This window comes from Cupressus sempervirens, chromosome 7, assembly GCF_028749045.1.
Source record: "Cupressus sempervirens isolate cs-2001-9-10 chromosome 7, ASM2874904v1, whole genome shotgun sequence".
In the NCBI taxonomy this organism is placed as follows: domain Eukaryota; kingdom Viridiplantae; phylum Streptophyta; class Pinopsida; order Cupressales; family Cupressaceae; genus Cupressus; species Cupressus sempervirens.
The window spans coordinates 445,654,863-445,676,684 of record NC_143124.1 but is presented as its reverse complement, the minus strand read 5'-3'; the positions used below and the strand labels follow the sequence as shown (position 1 = coordinate 445,676,684).

Here is a 21,822-nt window from a genome sequence, read left to right as displayed (position 1 = left end):
ACAATAGGGTCAAGGGCTAAAATGCCCACCAAAAATCCCAAAATCAAGCCTTTCAAATCACACAATTTTCATCACCAAATGCCATGTCACTATAGAGGAATTCATACAATTTTAATTTTTTAAAAGAAAATAAAGACTTTAAAATCAAATTGTAGGCCTAAAATTAGTTTCAATTATATTTTTGACTACAAGTTAGAAATCAATAGGTAGCTATCAACATTGCATGTATTAATATAAAGATTTGTTGGATATTATTAACCATATTACAAAAGTGAGAAAAAAACTTTCATCATCAAACATTTTCAAGAATTGAGAAAATAATATATCTAGTAAAATTAAATCTATAGTACCATATATCAAAAATTCAAAGACTTGAGCGAATGAGGAGTAAAGCCTCACTTTGTAGGACTATAAGTAGGACTCACTTGAGAAAATGAAGGAGATCTTGGAAAATAAGATGGTGAATTAGGACTATTCGGAAAGCATTAAGGATCAGTAAAGATTAAACAAACCATGTACAAATTCCATTTTCATAACAAAGCAACACACAAAAGCATTGTATTGCCAATTTCACCTATAATTTGGTGATGTTGGACTATAGGGACTTGATGGGGAATATCAAACACTACTTGCAGAATATGCTAGTAAAGTTAAAATGTACTTTGTAGAAGTTGGATTATAACTCAAAGATGTTGGGTTGTAACTTATTGAAGTGGGACTATACCAAGGAGATGTTGGAATGTAACTTGGTGGCATTGGGCTATAACTTGGTGATCATGGACTGTAACTTGGTGAAGTGGGACAATATGTTGGAAGTGTCGGGCTAGATTCTGGTGATGTTAGGTAATACACTGGCAATGTCAAGTTGTATGAAGGTGATGTGGGGTTGTATGAAGGTCATGTTGGGTTGTATGCTGGAGAAGTGGGACTTTTTGTTCAGGAAGTGGGGCTATAACTGGGAGAAGTTGGGCTATAGATTGGGTATGTAGGGCTATATCTTGCTGATGTAGGCCTATAGAAGTTTGGTAAAGTGGGAGAATAAGAAGGACTAATGGGGGAATATGTTGGAGATGTAGGGTTATATGGAGGAGAACTTGGACTATAGGATGGTGATTAGGACTATATCCTAGAGATGTGGGACTATAGCCTAGAGGTTTGGGGTTATATCTAAGCAACATGGGACTATATATAGGAGATGAGGGGCTATAACCTAGGGATGAAGGGTTATAACTAGGAGATTAGGATGGTGACAAGGCCATCCCACCAACATAGGGAGAAAAATAGGCATCTGTAATTAGTGAACTACCAAGACTTGGGCTTAGGAAATAGCTAGGTTACATCATTGTATCATGGTGTGGCATTCTTATTATGGGGATAGAGATGGTGTCATGCCAAAGTCTACCATTCATTCCATATAGCTGGGTAGTTGGAGTTCAATTGCTTGTTGTAGCATTTGGATATTCAAACACAGAGCACAATCATCTATACCAATTGGAGCCAATTGGCTAAGCATGATGTGTTGGTGTTTGAAAATGTTACCCATTTCCAATTATCCCTATGAGAATATGACACATCTAGGGGCAGCTAACTCCCATTATCAAAATATCATTTCAGACACAGGGCCAACTATAAGGCATGACCCTTCTGCACTTCAGGCTCCGCAAAACCTAGGCGGGTAGACCTGTAGATTCTTTATATGGTACCAGTTGTCAAAGCATACACTGAATCTATTCAAAGCAGATAAAACCCTTATTTCTCCTATTAACTCATGAAATAATAACAATCTATAGTAGCTAAATGTAGATCTATGACATTCATAAGCTGAGTGAGGGTTCAACTTTTATAGCTCTTCAACATGAAAGGGGAAAAGCATTTGATTTATAATGTTGATTTCAAAAACCCTCAGATATGCAACAGTAAGAAAGTAATGACCCGGTAGCTAATCAGTGCCTAGTCCATTGGGAAAATTCATGGATCACAAATATACATATGAATATCTGAGACATGTGTGTATCTTCAGATATAGATCTATCTATTTAATTTGTAAATAGACATCTATGTTCAGTTTAAAATCTCATTCTTACCTGATATCCTCCTCAATAAATATGCAACCCTGTTGATTTCTATGAAGCATTTACACAATTCCTTGAACTATCAGCAACAATGAAACAACATACAGTCTTAGAGGATTGCAAATACGACCTAAAATCTTTGTTTAGAGATCGTAAAACATTGAAACTCAATGAGAATGGAGACAAGATTCAACTGAAACTTAATCATATGCTGCTCTTTGCATTATTTCCTTGAAATTATATAGTCATATGCATGAAATGAAAGACATGAAACAACCTAACAGAACTGAACTATATGTATTTATCTTCCTACTGCTATTCATACAAGAAGAATATTATTGAAGAATGTGGTCACAATCATGGGAATGCATCCAGAACTGGATCCAAGCTCTGGTATCACAGTCATGAGCATATTTCTTCCAAGGAACTGGAACTTCCCAAAAAATTGGAACCCCTCAAATGGAAAAAAGAAAGAATAATATAGGATGAAGATGAATTCTCAGATTGAACCTACGACTGCCATCTATCGACTTAGAAATCCATCTCCTGCAACTATAAAGACTCTCTCTAACCTCTTTCTTCCATCTGATTTAATTTTCTGTTTCATCATTACATTGCAACTAATTTGCAAAATATCCCCTCCTGAATGATGAAATCCCTTATTTGCTAGAAATCATATTTGCATCAAAATGATGATAAAACTTGATTTAACTAACTCAGAGATGCCCCCAACTGAATTCTCCTTGTCTTTTATGCATATTCAAGCTATTAACTTGCCAAAATTCACAACTGAACTTCCTGGTCTGAAAACGGTTGCAATTCAGGTACCTAAAACAAATCCTCCTATAGCTCAAACAGAATGATACCTGTACAAAAATTGACTCCAAAATCGGAAAGTTCATCTTCTCCCAATTTCGGTGATATATAACATCGCCTATCTGGCCTTCAGGAAACCTCCTAAAAATCATTTTGAAAATGACTCCTATGCTAGAAAGTTCAGGCTTGCACTCAAGACATTTTCAAAAATTTAAAAGTTTCTAAAGTTTAAACTTTAGAAAAGAGCCTCATTGGAGTTTTAAAAAGATGCACTTCAACTATTTTTTATAAAAATAATAATAAAATATTATTATTTTGTATTCTTTAATATTGCCCTCTCCTTCAATCCGGATCAACCTTCAGTTGACCACCCTTTCTGCCATGTGGCGGCCTCTGATTGGTCAAACGATGCCATGTCAGTGCCGCAGGGACCCAGTGCCACATGTTGCAATCTCACTTTCTTGCATTATTTATCCCCCTCGCATCTTCATAATGCAGGATTACGCCTACCGTCAGATCGTGACACGTGTCACAATCTGACGCATCCTTACAAGTTGCACCTAAACATCACCTCGCTGCCAGGTGGGACCCACTTGCCATGTGTCCAAATTTCACTTTCCCACATATTTTAAATCAGGCGCAACTTCATATTGCGAGAAAGCGGGCACCCGTCGATTTTTGCCATGTGGCGTCATCTCATGCGATCTCTGCCAAATCAGTGCGGCTGTTAATTCATTTAAAATATTGTCTACGTCACTTGAGGCTATCTTCCACATTCAAGTTCAATATGGGGGCCCCACACCTACTTGCCTTCTCAAAAGGTTGGTCCCTTAAGACAACTTAATGGGTGCTTGAGATGGTATTTAAAGAATGTATGTTAATATTAGCCGGTCAATGTGGGATTTTGCATTTTTCCTCTGCTTAACTACCACTAACTGGCGTGTCTTCTTCATTGGTTGTCTGCAAGTTTCCTTTCAAGTTTCATGCATGGGATGCTATTTTCAAGGTGGCTCCCTTCTAAAATGCATGGACACTTCACTCCTCAGGTGAATCGAAAAACTCATCCTGGCAATTTGGGGACGAACTACTTCAGTAACTGATTCACCATCAAATTTCTTCAGTATGTTGAAAAGAGGAACCCGAGGAATGATATTCTTCTCCATTGCATCTTTAAATAGAGGAGGAGGAGGCAAATCAAGTCCAAGCATAAGGAGAGGCATTCTACAAACTTCTTTGACCACATTTTTTGGACCTGCTTTATCCTCAATACCAGTTGCTTTATGTTGTTGCTCCATGCCTTCTTTCTTCTCATTCCCTTTCTTGTTTTGAATCTCTTTCACTACCTCTAACTTACCCTAAAAACACTTGTAAAAAATGCTGCTCTTAGATTTCTTTGTCCCTCCAAGGTCCGAGTGAAGGGTATTTAAAAACCAAGACATGAACTCCACAGGATTTGACTGCACACCAATGCAAAATTGCTTCTTACTGGCTAACATAACTGGCTGAAGAAATTCATGGGGACTCACCTGTCCCTTGAAATTATGAGCATGCCATATTTTCCTTGTCAATTCTCCAAATCGATGAACAAGAGGGGACTTGCAGTTCTGATAATTTTCAGGAATAAGAAAAAAGTTTCTTAGAGGAGTAATCTGCATTAGTGATTGAATGGTTACATTGACAAAATCAGTTTCCTTGATGTTGTTGAGACCTACCATGCCAGGTAAATAATCAGATCCATCAAGTGCCCTAAACCATTGCTTAATAGTATCAAGTTGCTCAACCTAGTCCCTTGAGAACCTTGGGTTCAAGACATGTTGAATATCATCCAGTGAAGAATCATTAACTTCATATCCAAATTGATCATAGAATCATCACTAAAAACTTAATGCAATTATTTCCACCCCACTATGAAATCACTGTCAAGAGGCCTGCCAGGTGACCGTAAAAACTAACTTAATCAAGTAACTAGGCCGTAAAAATTGGCATGAGTGTTCAATCCTATATACTTTACCACACTGCAAATTTTTAGCCCATGACGAATCTCCAGTCAAAATATTTTAATTGCCGAACATCCATACTTCAATTACCCTGCAGGCAAACAATGTTAAAAAACATAAACTGGGCTTGGGTTTGGCATTATAAAACTAGGTAATTGATCGCTTGGGCTTCTAAAAACCTGGATATAGGTTCTTTGCCATGAGGAGAATGTAATTCTATGTTTTGGGCTCATGACGAATCACAGGATGCACTTGGAAAATTTTCGAAAATAGGCACTTAGTAGTTTTAGACTGGCAAATATGTCAAAAAGTAGTTTTTGGTAAACAGACGAACACAAGAAAGTATGCAGATGGAGTCGTCATGACTTGAGAATTGGCATACTTGAAGGATTTTTAGGAAACACCACAATGGTACAATAAATTTAGGCTTACCAATCACGAGATCAAAGTTATAACATGCCGAACAGGGATGCGAATCAATCTGGATACCTTAGCCATAACAAAACAATGCAAACTGGGTTTTTAATCATGTTAGCAAATTGATCAAATGGATTCGTCATGACCTCAAAATTTGAACATATGAAGTGTCTAACCCCTAGAACATAATTCAAAAATAATTTTTTCATTTGGGTCAACTGGGTCAAAGATATGATTGGTCGAACAGGGCTTCCCAAAATTGTGAACAACTACACAAATGTACAAAACAGTAAATGACCAACTTTGAGGGGTTCGAAACCTAGTCAAACAGATTTGAAATGACTTGAAAACTGAAATATAGGTTCTCTGTTATGGACACTAAAAATCCTCAAAGTGGCAGGTCATGACACATTCCTAGGTGCGAGATATTCAAATGCAAACTGGGCCTCTGGTTGCTATTTGACACGGGCAAGCTTGCAAATTTTGACACTAGCTCAAAATGGGACTTCACAAAATGGTTCAAAGTGTCAGTTTAACTTCATAGAACACATAGACGCACTAAATGAAAGGTGTTAGAAAAATTAAACACCTCTTAGGCCTCGGACTGACAACCAGGTACAATCTCATTTAAAAGCATTTAAGGGCTTGATTCCTCAATAGTACTAAAAATTGAGCTTGCAATTTTTAGTCTCAACATGATGATCTTAGTAACACCCCTCATAGGGTCTACTTCAAAAAAAATATTAGCATCCAAAAAAATATCAATTATTTCCTGAAATGAACATCACATCATTGGCCATGTATCATTATGATTGATACCATGTCTAATAATGGTCATTAGATGGCCTTGACATATCATTGTGTCACACAAAATGGATGAATGCATATAGTTCACATATGATGCTTCAAAATAAATCACAACATGAAGCTCATCTAGAAGAGATTTCCCCATAGCCTCAATTCCAAGGACCTTGATTACTTCAATCAAGTGATTACTTGTTGTCCTTGTAGCATTAACATCTTCATGACACATAATAACTAACATGTCCACCCTTTTTTTATCCAACATCCATTCTATCTGAGGCTTAAATCCTTCATTCTCATCAAACTTGTTATTTTTTTCCAAATTTTATAAACACTTTATTAATATCTGGAATGCCTTAGAGAGCCATTTTTGTGAGCATATTACTTATAATTTTCTTTAGGAAAATATCATCTTTAGAATTTTGATCTTGTACTTCACCTTTAGGAGCCTTTTCATTCATAATACATATACATAGAATAAGTTTTTCTATATTATCATCATTAAAAATGCATGTCAAATCACTGTCAAACTTGAAGTTTATTTTTTTTACAATTCCTGCCATACTTAGTTTCTTATCAACCACCATTTCTCTATTCAATTTAATATGCAGTAGCCACGAAGATATTTTTTTTAGGTACAATATGCTCATCTAGCATTTCATAATAAGAAAAAATCAACATACTCTTCTATGATAGTGTTCATTGGATCTGTATAATACCACACTTCAGTAGCCTCTATAACACTTTGTAAGGTTGTTTACTCTAAAGAACATTAGACATTCTTTTCTCTTTCTTTCATCTTATTAACCTCTAGCTTTAGATACACTAAAAATGATGGTGTTTTTATTTTATTTGCCACATTTATAATTCCTCTTAGCTGATGAACACCCACAATAACATTTTTGGCACTAACACAAGCATAATAGAAAGTATTCAATGTCATTTGAGTAGTCAATTCATCAATAGATTGCACTGGCATACATCCAATCATCTCTCCTGGGGCTACTAGAGACTGAAGGAAACATGATTCAATCTCACCAACTACCCATTCAAATGCTTCCTTGGTAAGCTGGTACTCCTTCAATACACATTTACTTGCAAATGTATTGCATAGTAAAATATTGAAGAGAGTAGCATTCTTCTAGGCTTCAATATTGATGTGATCATTACTTGGAACAACCTTTAACCTTTCCTAAAGCTTTTCAATTGCTTCTACAATCTACATAGGATGCATATTTGATCATTTCCTTGGATCAATTGTGAACATCTTCTGGGTATTCCAGATGAGCCTTTTCAAATTTATAGGCATTGGCCATGATTTATCACTATGAGGAGTAATCTTTCAGACTAACTATCATCTATTTGACTTTAGTTTCCACAATTCTACATCAAAAACATTTTGGAACTCCCTGATGGTTTTCAAGTCATCTACATGTTCTACTAACATGTAGCTAGCATTTTAGTTTTCTTGATCAATTTCATATCAATAAACATTTTCAAACTATTTCTTTTTCATCTTCAAAGAATCATGTTTTTGTTTCTCAATCCAAACAACATCCATACCATCCTCATCATACAAGAACTAGATGACATCGCTAAGTGAATTCCTAAAAGTGCTATCATATTTAATAATGATGTCTTCCATAGATTTCACAAGATAGCATTGTATATACCTTGTTTTTGATGTTTTCGTTCTAGTATCTATCAAATCTTCATGTCCTCTCATTACATGGAAAAAGAACAACTAAGGAATCAAACCGTGTACATAAGAATTCTCCACAAACCCTCAACTTTCTAGGCCTTTATCATCATTTGTAAAATGTGCTAGAGTTCTTCCATCAAATCCATAAGGAATTTTCTTCCCTTATACATTTTGTTGTCCCAGACAAGCAGTCATTTGAGATATGTTAATAAAACTTCATTTAGACCAAGTAGTAACAATAACCTTCAAATTGTTACTCTTGGATTCAAAAATTTGTACACTACTTCTTGCATCATTGTGAGCCTTATTTAACACCTAAAAAGGAAAATAGAAGACACATAGGTACGAGGCAGGGAATTAAGGAAAATTTTGATATACTATATATATATATATATATATATATATATATACATTTAATAGTGTAAGAATTTGGCTTAGGCCAGAATTCACCCAAGAACAAAAGAACTCAACAATAGCACACAGTAGACCAAAATAGGCAGAGTATGATCAGAATGATGATATTCATTCAATAATGGATACAACCAACATGTTCTGAGTACACTAGGAGTGCCTGAATATAAAGGCCTCAGGAGAGCTTCTAGAATGCCTAGAAGTTAGCACCATGACATGTCATACAACTAGGCACATGTCCACCAGATATGGATTATCCTCCATTAAGCATGAGATTAAGTGCGATGATGTGAGGATAAGACTACAATGGTGTAGCACAAAAATTAGTGGAGTAGACAACATGTGCTAAATGAGGAGTGCGAAAAACTGTGTTGTCATCATGACAACTTAATGAATGATGCATACTCCTGTGTTGTAGACACCATGTGCCTAATTAGAGTTGTGTAACTCAATGAGAGTTCAAAAAATCCTAAGTGTCTCACCTAAAATAATAATAAAATAATGCATTAACCTAAGTAAAACTTAAGTAAGTGTAATAAGTAAATACTTATTTACACCAACACCCCCCCTTAAGTGCAAGTTAGGGAAAGGCCCTTAAGCTTATGCAATCTAGGATGAAATGCAAGATGGGTCCCGGCTACTAGGCCATGTTAGGTACCCATGTACATAATGATATGCAATCTCCCATAAAGCAGGGAAAGAGGGAAAACCTCATGGGAAAAACCCTCCCCCAAAAAGAGAGATAGATAGGATGCATGGATGGATGGAGTAATCAAAACCCTCCCATTATGACATACATCCAATATATACATAAGAGAATGATGAGAAGAGATAGAGAGACAGAATGGGCTCCCCCCCCACAAAGAAGAATGCCGAACAGTGAATGCTCCAATGAAGAAGCTGATCCAAGACTGTAGAATGGTGTTCCTCCCCTTAGGAAGAAACAATGCCAAGGGTACAAATGAGATGCTTCTGCTGTGTGTGGAAAGAATCTCATGGATAAGTGATGTCTCTGAAACCTGCTCAATTGGCTGAAGAACCTATCCCAAAGAACTGTTTGTCCCTGCAACTGATGAAGAACCCTGTTGCAACTGCTGATCATAAGTATCCACATTCACTTCAACCTGTAAGGATTGATCATGTAGAGAATGAACAAGAGAGTCTGAAACTCCTGTGACAACTAAAGAAGGTAATTCTGCATTAAGAAGAAGAGGCAGATCATGAATACTATCCCCCAAATCTATCACTGGACCTGTATCTGGAAGATTGAATGTACCCTGTTGTTCTGGACCTATCATTATGGCTATGTATGCATGCGGACTGAACTGATGAAGTGACCTCTTAGTGTATCTGTCGACAGAACTCCACGTTTTTGAAGCTATTGAAGCACTATCACTGGTTTCACTATCAGTATCCAAATTGTATGATGTGTGAAGAGGAGTAGAGGACAAGCTCGGAGAAATTTCCTCAAAATGTACATCCTTCTCCACAAAAATCTGATGTGTCTCAGGATCAAGAAGTTTATATGCCTTCACACTGTCTTCATAACCAATGAAAGTACAAGGCCGAGATGTCGTTGCCTTGCGACCCCTAGAAGATCTATTTGCCCATGCAGGACAATCGAAGACTCTGAAGTGTGTCACAATAGGTTTTCTACCACACCATGCCTCAAAAGGAGTTTTGCCATCTAAGGCAGGATGAGGAGAACGATTAAGAATGTGAGTGGCACTTGAGATTGCTTCAACTTCTAATGATGGATCTAGAGACTTGGCATGAATCATGCAACTTGCCATAGACTTAAGAGTTTGGATCCTCAAAGCTGCAACATCTATCTTATGTGAATTGAATGCTGAAGGAATCTGAAGATCAATGCCCTCATGTCTGCAAAAATCCTTAAGTCTTCTATTCACATCCATGTTTCCATTGCCCATGCGGAGTACTTTGATGGCCTTTCTGGATTTTCATTCTACATGAGCCTTGAAGTCTAGAAATGTGTCCAAAACTTCACCCTTACTATGCAGAAAGTAGACCCAAGTGAACCTCAAAAAGTCATCAACTAAGGTAAGTATGTAGCGACCCTGATTGAATGCAAAAGGACCTGCTAATACCATGTGAACCATTTGAATAACACTTGTTGCTCTAGAAGACTTCCCTCTTTGTAACTTCCCCTCTGGATGCATATCCACTGAATCTGATGAACACTTACCCTTAGAAAAGTTTATTTGAGGTAGACCTTTGACCATTTGGTATGTGTAAAGTTGTTGAAGATAGCGATAGTCAAGATGACCATACCGCTCATGCCATAATTGCATGTTTGAATGTGATTGAGATAACAAGGCCTTGGAAGGAGTCTTGGATACAAAATGCGAGAAAGAGTACAACCTCTTGTGATCATTCACTTTCCCTACTGCAACCAAGGAATTATCTTTAAGACTGTGCACTTGAACTGAGTCAGGAAGGAACTCAACTCTATGTCCATCTCCGAGGTGTGTAATTTGGTAGATTGAAAGGAGATTCAAACTTAGGTTTGGAACATAGAGAACCTCTTGAAACTCTCCATTTTCCATTTCCACATTTCGTTTTCCTTCAACTTCCATTTTGCTATCATTCCCCATGAAGATGTGTGGTACCCTTGAGCGATTCAATGAAGAAAAATCCCCCTTTGAAGAACCCATATGATATGAGGCACCTAAGTCAAATATCCATTCCTTCGAAGAGTTTGCATTAGCCATGAGTGCTTGCCCTTTATTCTTTGAATCTGAAGAAGATCCCTTCTCCTTGTAAGCATTAGGCAATGGAACATTATGTTTCTTCATGATGTTGGTCAATTCATCAATCCTTTTAAGATAGCAATCATGCTCTTCATGACTTGTTTTCTTGCAATAAGCACACTTCTTCTTCTCCTTATTGTTGTTGTCCCCTTTCTTGTTGGAATTTGAGGACTTGCCTTGTTGATTGGATTGTGGTGTTGTTTTTTCTGCATCCTCAGATTTCCTCTTCCATTTCTTCTTACCCTTTCCTTTATTTGAAGATTTTCCAGCTGGATGTTGAGAACCCTCATTAGCCACCAATGTTTTGGGCTGAGGTGATTTGAGAATCCCCATTGTTTTCAACTTCTTTTCTTCATCATCCAACAGTTTAGCATATTCATCAAAAGTTACTTTCTTGTAGGCAGACCCTAAGGTAGTCTTTGAGGTGTTAAAAGAAGATACAAATGTGGAATATTCGGATGGCAGCTTGTTGTGAATGAGATAGATTAGTCTGTCATCTTTGATAGAATTCCCACAATCAGTAAGCTTTGTCCTTAATTCATTCACCTTGATGATGAAGTCCTGTATGGAGTCATACGACTTAGGATCTAAGGCAACTAGCTCATCTTCTATTTTGAACACATCTTCTTCAGACACTTTACCATAAAGGCTTTCGAGGGTATCCCAAGCTTCCTTGGATGTAGTACATTTTATGATTTGATACATGATCTTATCATCTACCCCCAAACATATATCACCTAGGGCTTTCCTATCCATGGCTACCCATTCAGAAATTTCACTTGTGGATACATTATCACCTGCTGGTTTAGGAAGAGTACCATCTACATATTGTGAAACTCCATTATGCATTAAGTGATACAACATTTTTATAGACCACATAGCATAGTTATGAGGAGTTAACTTAGGAAACTTAAAGTTGCCCATGATGTAGAAAAATGAAAGAAATTTGCAGAAAAGAGAGAACACAACACCAAGAATACCCCCCCTTTTCACTAAATCAAGAAACCCCCCCAAAATTGATGCTTTGGGCACTTTATCAGTAGTGCGATTACAATGGGCCACTTTCCAAGTTAGGCCTTTGTGGACTTTTGATTTTTCTTGTTACAACTTCTCAATAGAGTATAAATCTGAAACTTTACAATGTGCTACAAAACTGAAGAATTACAAAGCAAAGAAAGGCCCTATTCTGAAAGTGGAAATTTTGTCCACACAACACTATAATCTAATGCTAGATCTAGAAAGTAGACAAAAAAAATGCACTTTCAAAAAAAAACATAACCTATTTTCGACTCCAGATGTGCCCGTACGGAGCAGTTGAAGTTGCAAAATGCAGGATTATTCAGGTATCGTCGCCAAAAAATGCAAATTCTGAAAAATCCATGCACCAAAACCAAAAAATAGCTGCACCACTAAAAAATTTAGAAAATTTTACCCAATTTCAAAAAAAATGGCACCTGATTTGGAGTCCGGATGTGCGAGTTATGGCCTCTTGAAGTCGGACTGCCAAAACCAAAATCAATTTGGTGAGGGGGTTGCACCAGAAAAAGAGAAGGTTAAATTTGACGGTCATACGGTCATTGCTGCAGTTATAAAATGGCCTACGCTAACATCCAAACGGGCATCAATTTTTAGGTCATCAAAATGATGACGTCAGCAGAAAATTGGCCCACTGGCTGACGTGGCTGCTAACCTGGAGTTTTGTACTGTACAGATCGTACAAAAAAAAATTTGCATGGATTGCTGCCATGGATTTGAGTTGATGGATGAATCAGTGCTGACTGTATGCTGATGCAGCTACTGATTTGGATCCTGTGATTGGCAGGGGCTCCACGTGTCGTGCGCGGATTGGTTCTCAGGGCGTGTGCTGTCATGGAGGGATGTCGCAGTAGACCTGCCAGAATGTGCTACAGTAGTTACCGGAGGTTACTGCACTACTAGAAACCTGCAAAAAGCATCGCCGGTGGGTTTTGATATAATCCCACATTTGTAGGGAGATGGGGTCGAGGGTTGTTTAAAAACAACCTTCCGTAGAGTCTTCAAACGAAGACAAGTCTGGCGGTCTGTGTTCGCCGATGTTAAGGTGTTGCCGGTCGAAGGTTCATTCGTGCCCGGTTTGAGAACTCTGTATTTGAATCTGCCAAAAATGTATAGACTGTCGGTGGTGTCACAGGTGCGGCCCGCTTAGATCAATTAAGCCCTGCATAAATTAATTCGAAAATCCACCACCAATATATATCGCCGAGCCGGGGTGTCCTTGCTCGGTTTGGCAAAATTTTTTTTTTTGTTTCTGACTAAACAATTAATTGGGCAATAAATTTGAAAAAAAATTCCGAAAAAGACCCAATATTGCAGAGAAAAAAATTATATTAGATCTGAAAATTAATAATCAGATCAAAGAAATAATCATACCCGATTTGCAAATCGGTGCCTTCGGGTGCCAGTTTGCAAAAAAATTTTGCCTCATGATCAACTTTCACCCAAGATAGGCGAATTTATAGTCAATCTTCACCGATTCAGTGCTCCGGACGCAATGGAGTGGTCAGATTTTTCTCTAGATGCTCCCAATTTCTGCGAATCCTCTGAAATTGATGTGTTGAAGCATGAAAGGTCTCGAATGGCTAGGTGATGAGAATTCTCCTTAGCTCTGATACCATGTAAGAATTTGGCTTAGGCCAGAATTCACCCAAGAACAAAAAAACTCAACAATAGCACACAGTAGACCAAAATAGGTAGAGTATGATCAGAATGATGATATTCATTCAATAATGGATACAACCAACATGTTCTGAGTACACTAGGAGTGCCTGAATATAAAGGCCTCAGGAGAGCTTCTAGAATGCCTAGAAGTTAGCACCATGACATGTCATACAACCAGGCACATGTCCACCAGATATGGATTATCCTCCATTAAGCACAGGATTAAGTGCGATGATTTGAGGATAAGACTACAATGGTGTAGCACAAAAATTAGTAGAGTAGACAACATGTGATAAATGAGGAGTGCAAAAAATTGTGTTTTCATCATGACAACTTAGTGAATGATGCATACTCCTGTGTTGTAGACACCATGTGCATAATTAGAGTTGCGTAACTCAATGAGAGTTCACAAACTCCTACGTGTCTCACCTAAAATAATAATAAAATAATGCAAAATAATTAAATAATGCATTAACCTAAGTAAAACTTAAGTAAGTGTAATAAGTAAATACTTATTTACACCAACAAATAGAAATTGCTTCAATTTTAATGTTGAATATGTTATAAGTTCCTAAGTTGGTACTCTTTTTAAAATGAGCTATATGTTGAACATTTATCATAAGTTTGTAAATTGATTCAATTTTAAATATTTAAAAAATGTATTTCTAAAAATTGTACTTCAATGAACTATGATTCAAGTTGTGATTTTTAATGGAAATTCTTTATATCTAACTAATTCAGGATACCTAATTTATTCTATTTTCAAAGGACTCTATTATTGTTTAGTCAGGTTCTGCCTCCAATTTCTTTTCCTAAGCTACCTTAATAAGTTTCTTGACTTCATTCTTTTCTTTCGAAATAATTTCATTGATGACTTCCATGGTTTTAACATTAGAAATTGTGTCTCCTATACCAATACCAAAACCCTATTGTAGTAACCAATAGTTTACAAGCCACTATGTGCGACCTAAAAACTTACGAGCAACATATAGACCAACTTCCTCCCTGCAAAATGCAAATATATTAGTGCAGCCATGGCATACAACAAGAATAGAAAGTCTCAAAATATAATTATTTTCTTTTATAATTCTTCTATAATCTTATATTTCTCATCATTACTACAATAATAATAGGCTTGTATTGTTTCCATTAGTTATGTTACATGTGTGTACTTCTACAATGTGCACACCATCACATGGCTATACATGTTATGTCATGTAGTAGATAGTTTTCCCTTAAGCTTTTGTAGCTTGTCTAGTGTCTTTTCTTTATCCCTTGATGCATTAGCTTACTAAGACTAGTTATTCTAGGATAACAAATCTACAAGATCTATATCCTAACTAAATAATCTAGAGATGGAATGAATCTATAACTACTATTTAAAAATAAAAGAGTGAAGAATGTGTCACTAATTTGAAAGGTATTATGTAATTCAAATATTAGAGAAGGTACATAAATGTAAGAGGGTGTCAAAGGCTAGAAATAAATTGGCAAACACTCATGGTGTTGAACCTCATTATGTTTCTAGAATTCAAAATCAGATAGAATTAGAGATTCTGTGATGAGATATTGCTAACAAAAGTTCTGGTGGACACAAAGAATGGTGATGTTTATGCTAGAGACTACCTTAGTTAGCTTCCTCTGAGGACATGTTTGGCCTTAAAATAGATAGAAAAATGGTCATGTGAATCTCCTAGGTGCTAGGTTTGAGAGATGATGGGTGCTCAAGAATTGTAGGAAAAAACATAAAAATGATAGCCAATGTGTATATCTCCATGTATTAATGAAGGAAAGCATGAGATAGATTCAACAAGACACCATAGTTGTGGGAGAAGATTTTTGAAAAGTTTTGGTAAAGAAATGGTAGGAGAGTCTAGTAGTATGTCTAGTAAAACTTAGTATGAGAGAGAAAGAATTGCTAGAGAGTGATTTAGAGAAGAAAGAGGGTATTCAAGGAGAGGATTTTTCCTAAAAATTACATTGGTTCCAAAAACCCAAGTTCTCATAAATTACATTAGTTATTAAACGGGCAACCCAAAAATTACATTGGTTCCCAAAACCCAAGTTCTCATAAATTCTCTATAGCATCAAGCTCATAAAACATAAATCTCAATTCAAATCATAAATTTCATCATGACATCCAATCAAAAAAAATCATAAAAGAAATCTCAAAAATGCCTCTAGTTCACATCCTAACTTGACCAACTAAACAACCCACAAAGAAAAACCATCATCAAAATAAACATCACAAGACTATAAATATAATATTAGAAAACAAATAGTTTTCAACCACATGATTTAATTCCACCATTTTCTCTTGTTTATTTTGGATCATAAAGATGTGTTTAGAAATAATTTAAGAATATATATGTTAATATATATTGTTATGCTAATATACTAATTTAAAACAATAAGTATTTAAATATCCAATCTTTTTGTGTATATAAAATATCATGCAATGTTATCATATTATTAATTTAAATAATCTTAAATCATAAATAATTTAATTAATAACATAAATGTATATTATTATATTTAAATATTGATATTAATTTGAATTTCTAAAATATTAATATGGCTTTTATTTAAGTCTAATATTAATATTTACTTTTCCTTTAGTTCATAATGCAACTAGAGATAAAATTATAAATTTAATTTAATTATTTACAGTTCTCTCATAAAGTCAAATAGTTATTAACTAAATGATTACAAAGTGAACTCTACCACAGCTTCTCTTAAAATATAATAAAATTATAAATATTTATTTATTAACTTCTCTCTTGCATTTGTAAATATTAAATTATTTATATGCAACTAAGAGTTTAATTAGACTTAAAGAAACAATAATATTACAAACATTTGTAGAACCAGAATCAGTATGCAAAGAACATTAACAAATAAAGTAAACATTCACAAACCAAAAACTAAATTCACATATATGCTTAGACTAAGAAAGAAAATAAGAAGTGCAAACCTCACGAGAGAAAACACTCCATGCTTTCTTGATTCTGTAGATGTGTCCTTTTGCTATGGATGTATGCTCAAGATGCTCAAAAGTTGCTTCAATGGAGATGGGTAATGGCAAATTGGTAGCTTTGTGAGCTCTCAATTTGGCATTATAAGGGTATGGTTGATGGCTTTGGTTCTCAAAATAGCATGGTAACTTTAGCTCAAAGATTGTTGATGAAATGGCTTGGGATGGGATTCAATTTATAGGCTAAGGGGTAGAGGGATGGAGGGCTTAGATGCAAGGATGGATGAAGGCTTAAGGAGGGCTAAGATGCACTCAAAGGGGAGCACATGGATTGTGCTTGTTTAGCACCAATGGGAAGGTGACACTTGTCACAAGGAGGATGAGTGTGAGAGGGTAGGGTTAAGGGTTGGTTAAGGGCATGATGAGTGGGGTTGAGTATGTAAGAGGGATGTAAGAGGAATGAGTGTGGAAGAGGGAAGAGTGTGGAAGATGGGTGTAAGAGTCATGAGTGGGCTTGTAAGAGTCTTTATGTTTTGTAAGAGCACTCATGACTTAGTGGTTGGGTTTTTTTGAGGGGAGACTTTGGTTTGGATTAGGAAAGTCTTAAACTTGTTTAAGGAATGTGACAACATTAGGGGGTGGATTAGGCTTGGGTTTAGGATTAGATTAGGGATGTTAGAGATGTGCAAGTGGATGGCATTAATGAGGGTGGGTGAGTTAGTGGCTAAGCTTGGTTAGTATGGGTGGATGGGGTGGATTAGGCTAAATGGAGGATTAGAGATAGGTTAGGGTTTTTTTTGAATTTGAGGATTTCATTTATCAAATAGATTTATTTAATAAATGGGGATTTTTGGAATTAGATAGGAGAAAAGAATTTAATTGATAAATAATAGATTATTTGATTTATCAATTAGGACTATAGATGATTAATTAAATTAATCAACTAGGGGATGACAAAGGATTAATTAAATAAGAATTTAATTAATGATGCCTTTAGAGATGGCTAAATTAGATTACCAAAGTAGTGTAATCAAATTTAGGTGTCTACAACATTCACTTTAACGAAGAGAATAATATTTATTTAAATTTTTAGAAATTAATAAATAATTTTAAATTTTTATTTTTAATTGAATAATTTATTTTTAATTAATTAATTTATTATTAATTTAAAATAAATAAATCTGAAAAATTATATTATATAAAATAAAAATACACATGTAATTAGTATTTTTGCATGTCTTTGATCTCTCAAATCATGCAACCATACTATACATATTTTTCTATTTTTAGCATATTTATTTTCACATCCATGTAACCTTACTATACTTAGTTTCTATTTTTAGCATGTTTGTTTTCACGTGCATGTAACCATACTATACTTAACTTTCTATTTTTAGCATATTTTTTTTCTCATGCATGTAACCATACTATACTTAGTTTCTATTTTTAGTATGCAAGCATAAGTTTGGTTACAACATACTTTTCTCTCAATTACTCTTTTATATTTTTCAAATAAATTTTTCAATTAAATTATTTTAGATATAAGAATAATATTTATCTATATTTAGAAAATTCATGATAATCTCATAGTTCTAAAGACAAATTTAAAGTTGAAACCCTAACTTTTCAATTCATTATTATTTTTTTCAATTTTTTTTAATATTAATAATGGAGAGATCAAAAAGAGAATACAACCACCAAGAGTCAGCCAGGAGGCAAAGCTTCACATTGAAACAACATATGTAATACTACAAAGAGGAAAGCTCATATACATCAAGAGCCAAAAAGAGGGAACAAGAGAGCTAGAGCAAAATATCAGGGAACATGTCCACCCAAGCGGTCCAACCAAGGGGGCCATCCATCCAAACTACATTCTTTCATTCTTGAATATGGGACAACATAAAAATGTCCTCCTATTTGGTATTCTGATTCTTTCTAATAGCCTAGTTCAATTTTTGGTGAGCATGCTCAAACACCCGTAGATTGTGCAGAGTCCTTCTCCATTGGAACCCATATTTAAGCTCATAGAAAAAGAAAGTAGTCTGTCCATCCTTAAGAAACCTTCATAACTTATCCTTCTCAATAATCATGGTAGCTTGCACCTGCAAGAAGATTTTAAAATGGGCGAGTTTATGAAAAAAATCAATAAGAACCCTTGGCTTACCTTGGTACTTACTTTTCCTCATTCTTGCACTTCCAAATTTGCCAAATAATGTTAGAAGATAGCATATTCTAGAAAATAGTTAGCATCCTTACTAAGCCCTTTAATGTGACCCGTAACAATTTCAATGATAGTCACACTAAAGGGATAGTAAATACCAAAAATATTCCAAATTTCTTTAGCAAATAGTCAATCAAATAAGATATGTCTACTGGTATTCGATAGCCCGCAAATATTACATAAATTGGAATGCTGATGATTTCTTTTAATAGGAAGTCTATCAGTTAACAAAAGCCATTTAAAATATTGGATCTTAGGCTCAACTAAACTTTTCCAAATATAATTTAGTAGCTTTTCCCACATTTTAACATCAAAAGAACAATACCAAATTTTATTCAAATGAGCAATTATATCCTCATTATGATCAATGATCTTGTAAATGTTTTTAGCTTTAAGTTGGTCTAAAATAGTATCATTAGGCCATTTACATTTAAGAAATCTATAAGAATCCACATGACAAACTAAAGGAAGGTCTTTAGAAGCTTCAACAATTAAGTTATAAGTTTTCTTTTGAGACCAAGGTAAATTAAAGTTACTCTTTAGCTCATCCCAAGAAATAAGAGTATCATGTTCAAAAATATTAGCAAACTGAGTAATACCAGATCTAGCCCAAGACTTGGCTAAAAAACCCTGGTAGAGGGCTAAGGGTTTATTGTTCATACTCAAGTTCCACCAAATGGACCTCTCACCATGGAGTTGATTTCATTATAAAAATCCATTTTTGGTGATAAGCTTCTGGACATGGTCCAAGGCATGCCAGAAAGACTTAAAGATGGAAGAACCTTGAACCATAACCAAAAATTTACCACAAATAAAGTCACAAAAGGGGAGGTTCTTCAAAGACTTAGGCTCCTTGGGGAAACCTCTCTCAATGTTATGTCTAACAAGAACTTTCCAAGGAGAATCACCTTCCAAAGACTAAAAGATCCACTTACTAGAAAGAGCAATACCTTGAAGCTTGAGATCTTTTAACCCCAGCCCACCCAGGGACTTATCAGTGTGACACCACTCCTAATTCATAGCATGATATTTTTTCTTACCCTTACCATTAGACTAGAGAAAATGCCTGATAGCCTTCTAAATTTCAAGAATTTGGTAATTGCTAAACAACCAGGTAGAAGAGTGGTAAATGTTGTATGAGGATAAACTTTTTTGACAAACTTGAACTCTTCTAGCAAGGGATAATGATCTATTGTACCATTTATTAAGCTTATTATCAATCTTGGCCCTAATCCAAACCCGCATGACCTTAATAGATGGATCAATAGAATATGGAATGCTAAGATACTTAACAATATTCTTGGGACCTCCCCACTAAAAATTATGCTAAAGAAACCAATTAAGAGGCTGATCAACCCAACCCAAATAGATAGACTTAGCTTGGGAGACCCTAGCACCAAAGATATTATGAAATATATCCAACTTAACTTAAAGATTCTTGAAGTTTTTTCCAGAAAGCTCTAAAAAGATAGCAGTGTCATCAACAAAATGACTATTAATAAGCTCATTATTATTAGGAAGATATAACCCCCTAAGTTCCAGAGACAAGGTATTATCTCTCAAGATATAGAATAAAGCTTCAGCCACAATGACAAAGAGAGCAAGAGCCAAGGGGTAGCCTTACTTGATGGATCTACTAAGAGGGAAAGTATCTAAAATAGAGCCATTAATCTCAGCTTGGGCACAGGCATCATTGAGAAAAGTTGAAATAGCATTACAAAAATATGGCAGAAAACCAAAATATTGTAGCATCATAACGATAAATTTCCATTCAACCCTGTCATAGGCTTTCTCAAAATCAAGGAGGAGTAATGCAACATTTTGATGAGAGCATTTAGCCTGATCTATGGCTTCCCAAGCAGTAATAAGGTTTTCCAGAATGTATCTTCCTTTGATGAAACCTATTTGAGTAATACTAATAAACTCAAGGAGAATGTGAACCAGTCTAATGGCTAAAATTTTCACTAAAATTTTATAAAACACATTGAGGAGTGTAATAGGTCTCTAGTTCTTGATAAAAGACTTTTCCCCATCTTTAGGGAGAAGTTTAATTATACCTATGTTGATCTCAGGATTGAGAGAACCAATGTCAATGGCCTCATTATACAAATCAAATAGATCCTTACTGATCCAACTAAGGTTAGCCTTATAAAACTCACTAGAGAGTCCATCAGGCCCAGGGGCCTTATCATCCTTGAGAGCTTTAATAGCCCCTTCAATTTCATTAATAGATATGGGAGTAGATAAAAATATAATATCCTTAGCCTCCAACTTAATAGGAATAATAGCCCTACACTTGAGTCTAAGATCAACAGCCTCCATGGTATCTTCAAATGAAAAAAGCTTACTATAATAATCAACAAAGGCCAAAGAGATACAATTAGGATAAAAAATATCTTGATTATTAATGACAAGCTTATCAATTGATTCTTTAACTTGTTTCTTCTTAAGATAATTCAAGAAGAATTTGGAACCCTGATCATCGTGTTGGAGCCAGTTAATCCTAGATCTAATTTTACCTCCTTGCACTTTAGTCTGTTAGTGCTTACCGAGAGTATCTTCAATGGAAATTAGTTTGTTTAAGAGGGCCATATTAGAGGGGTCATCCTACACATTATACTCAGCCATTTGAAGCTTAGCACAAAGAAGCTTTCAAGAGAATCTATAATCTTTGACATGCTTTTGACCTATGGTTTGGAGAAAAAATTTCCAAGCCTAAAGATTAGCTTTCCACTTGTCAATCATGGGACACTCCTTCATATTCCAGAAGTTTATGTTCCTAATGATATGCAAGGCACAAATGATATCTTCATCCTATAGGAGGTTAGAGTTGAGGAATAATTAGACACAAGAAGCTTTTTGATGAATAGGACTAGGATTGATATTAACACGGGTAAAGATAGGATGATGATTAGAGAGAGTGGTAGCAGAAACCAAAAT

General features: G+C 35.4%; 2 pseudogenes; both read right to left on the bottom strand.

The window, feature by feature from the left end:
• Nucleotides 1-395: 395 nt before the first annotated feature.
• On the bottom strand, nt 396-21,204 carry LOC149547502 (DNA-directed RNA polymerase II subunit RPB1-like; annotated as a pseudogene).
• Nucleotides 3,890-4,744, bottom strand: LOC149547503 (uncharacterized; annotated as a pseudogene).
• Nucleotides 21,205-21,822: the final 618 nt, after the last annotated feature.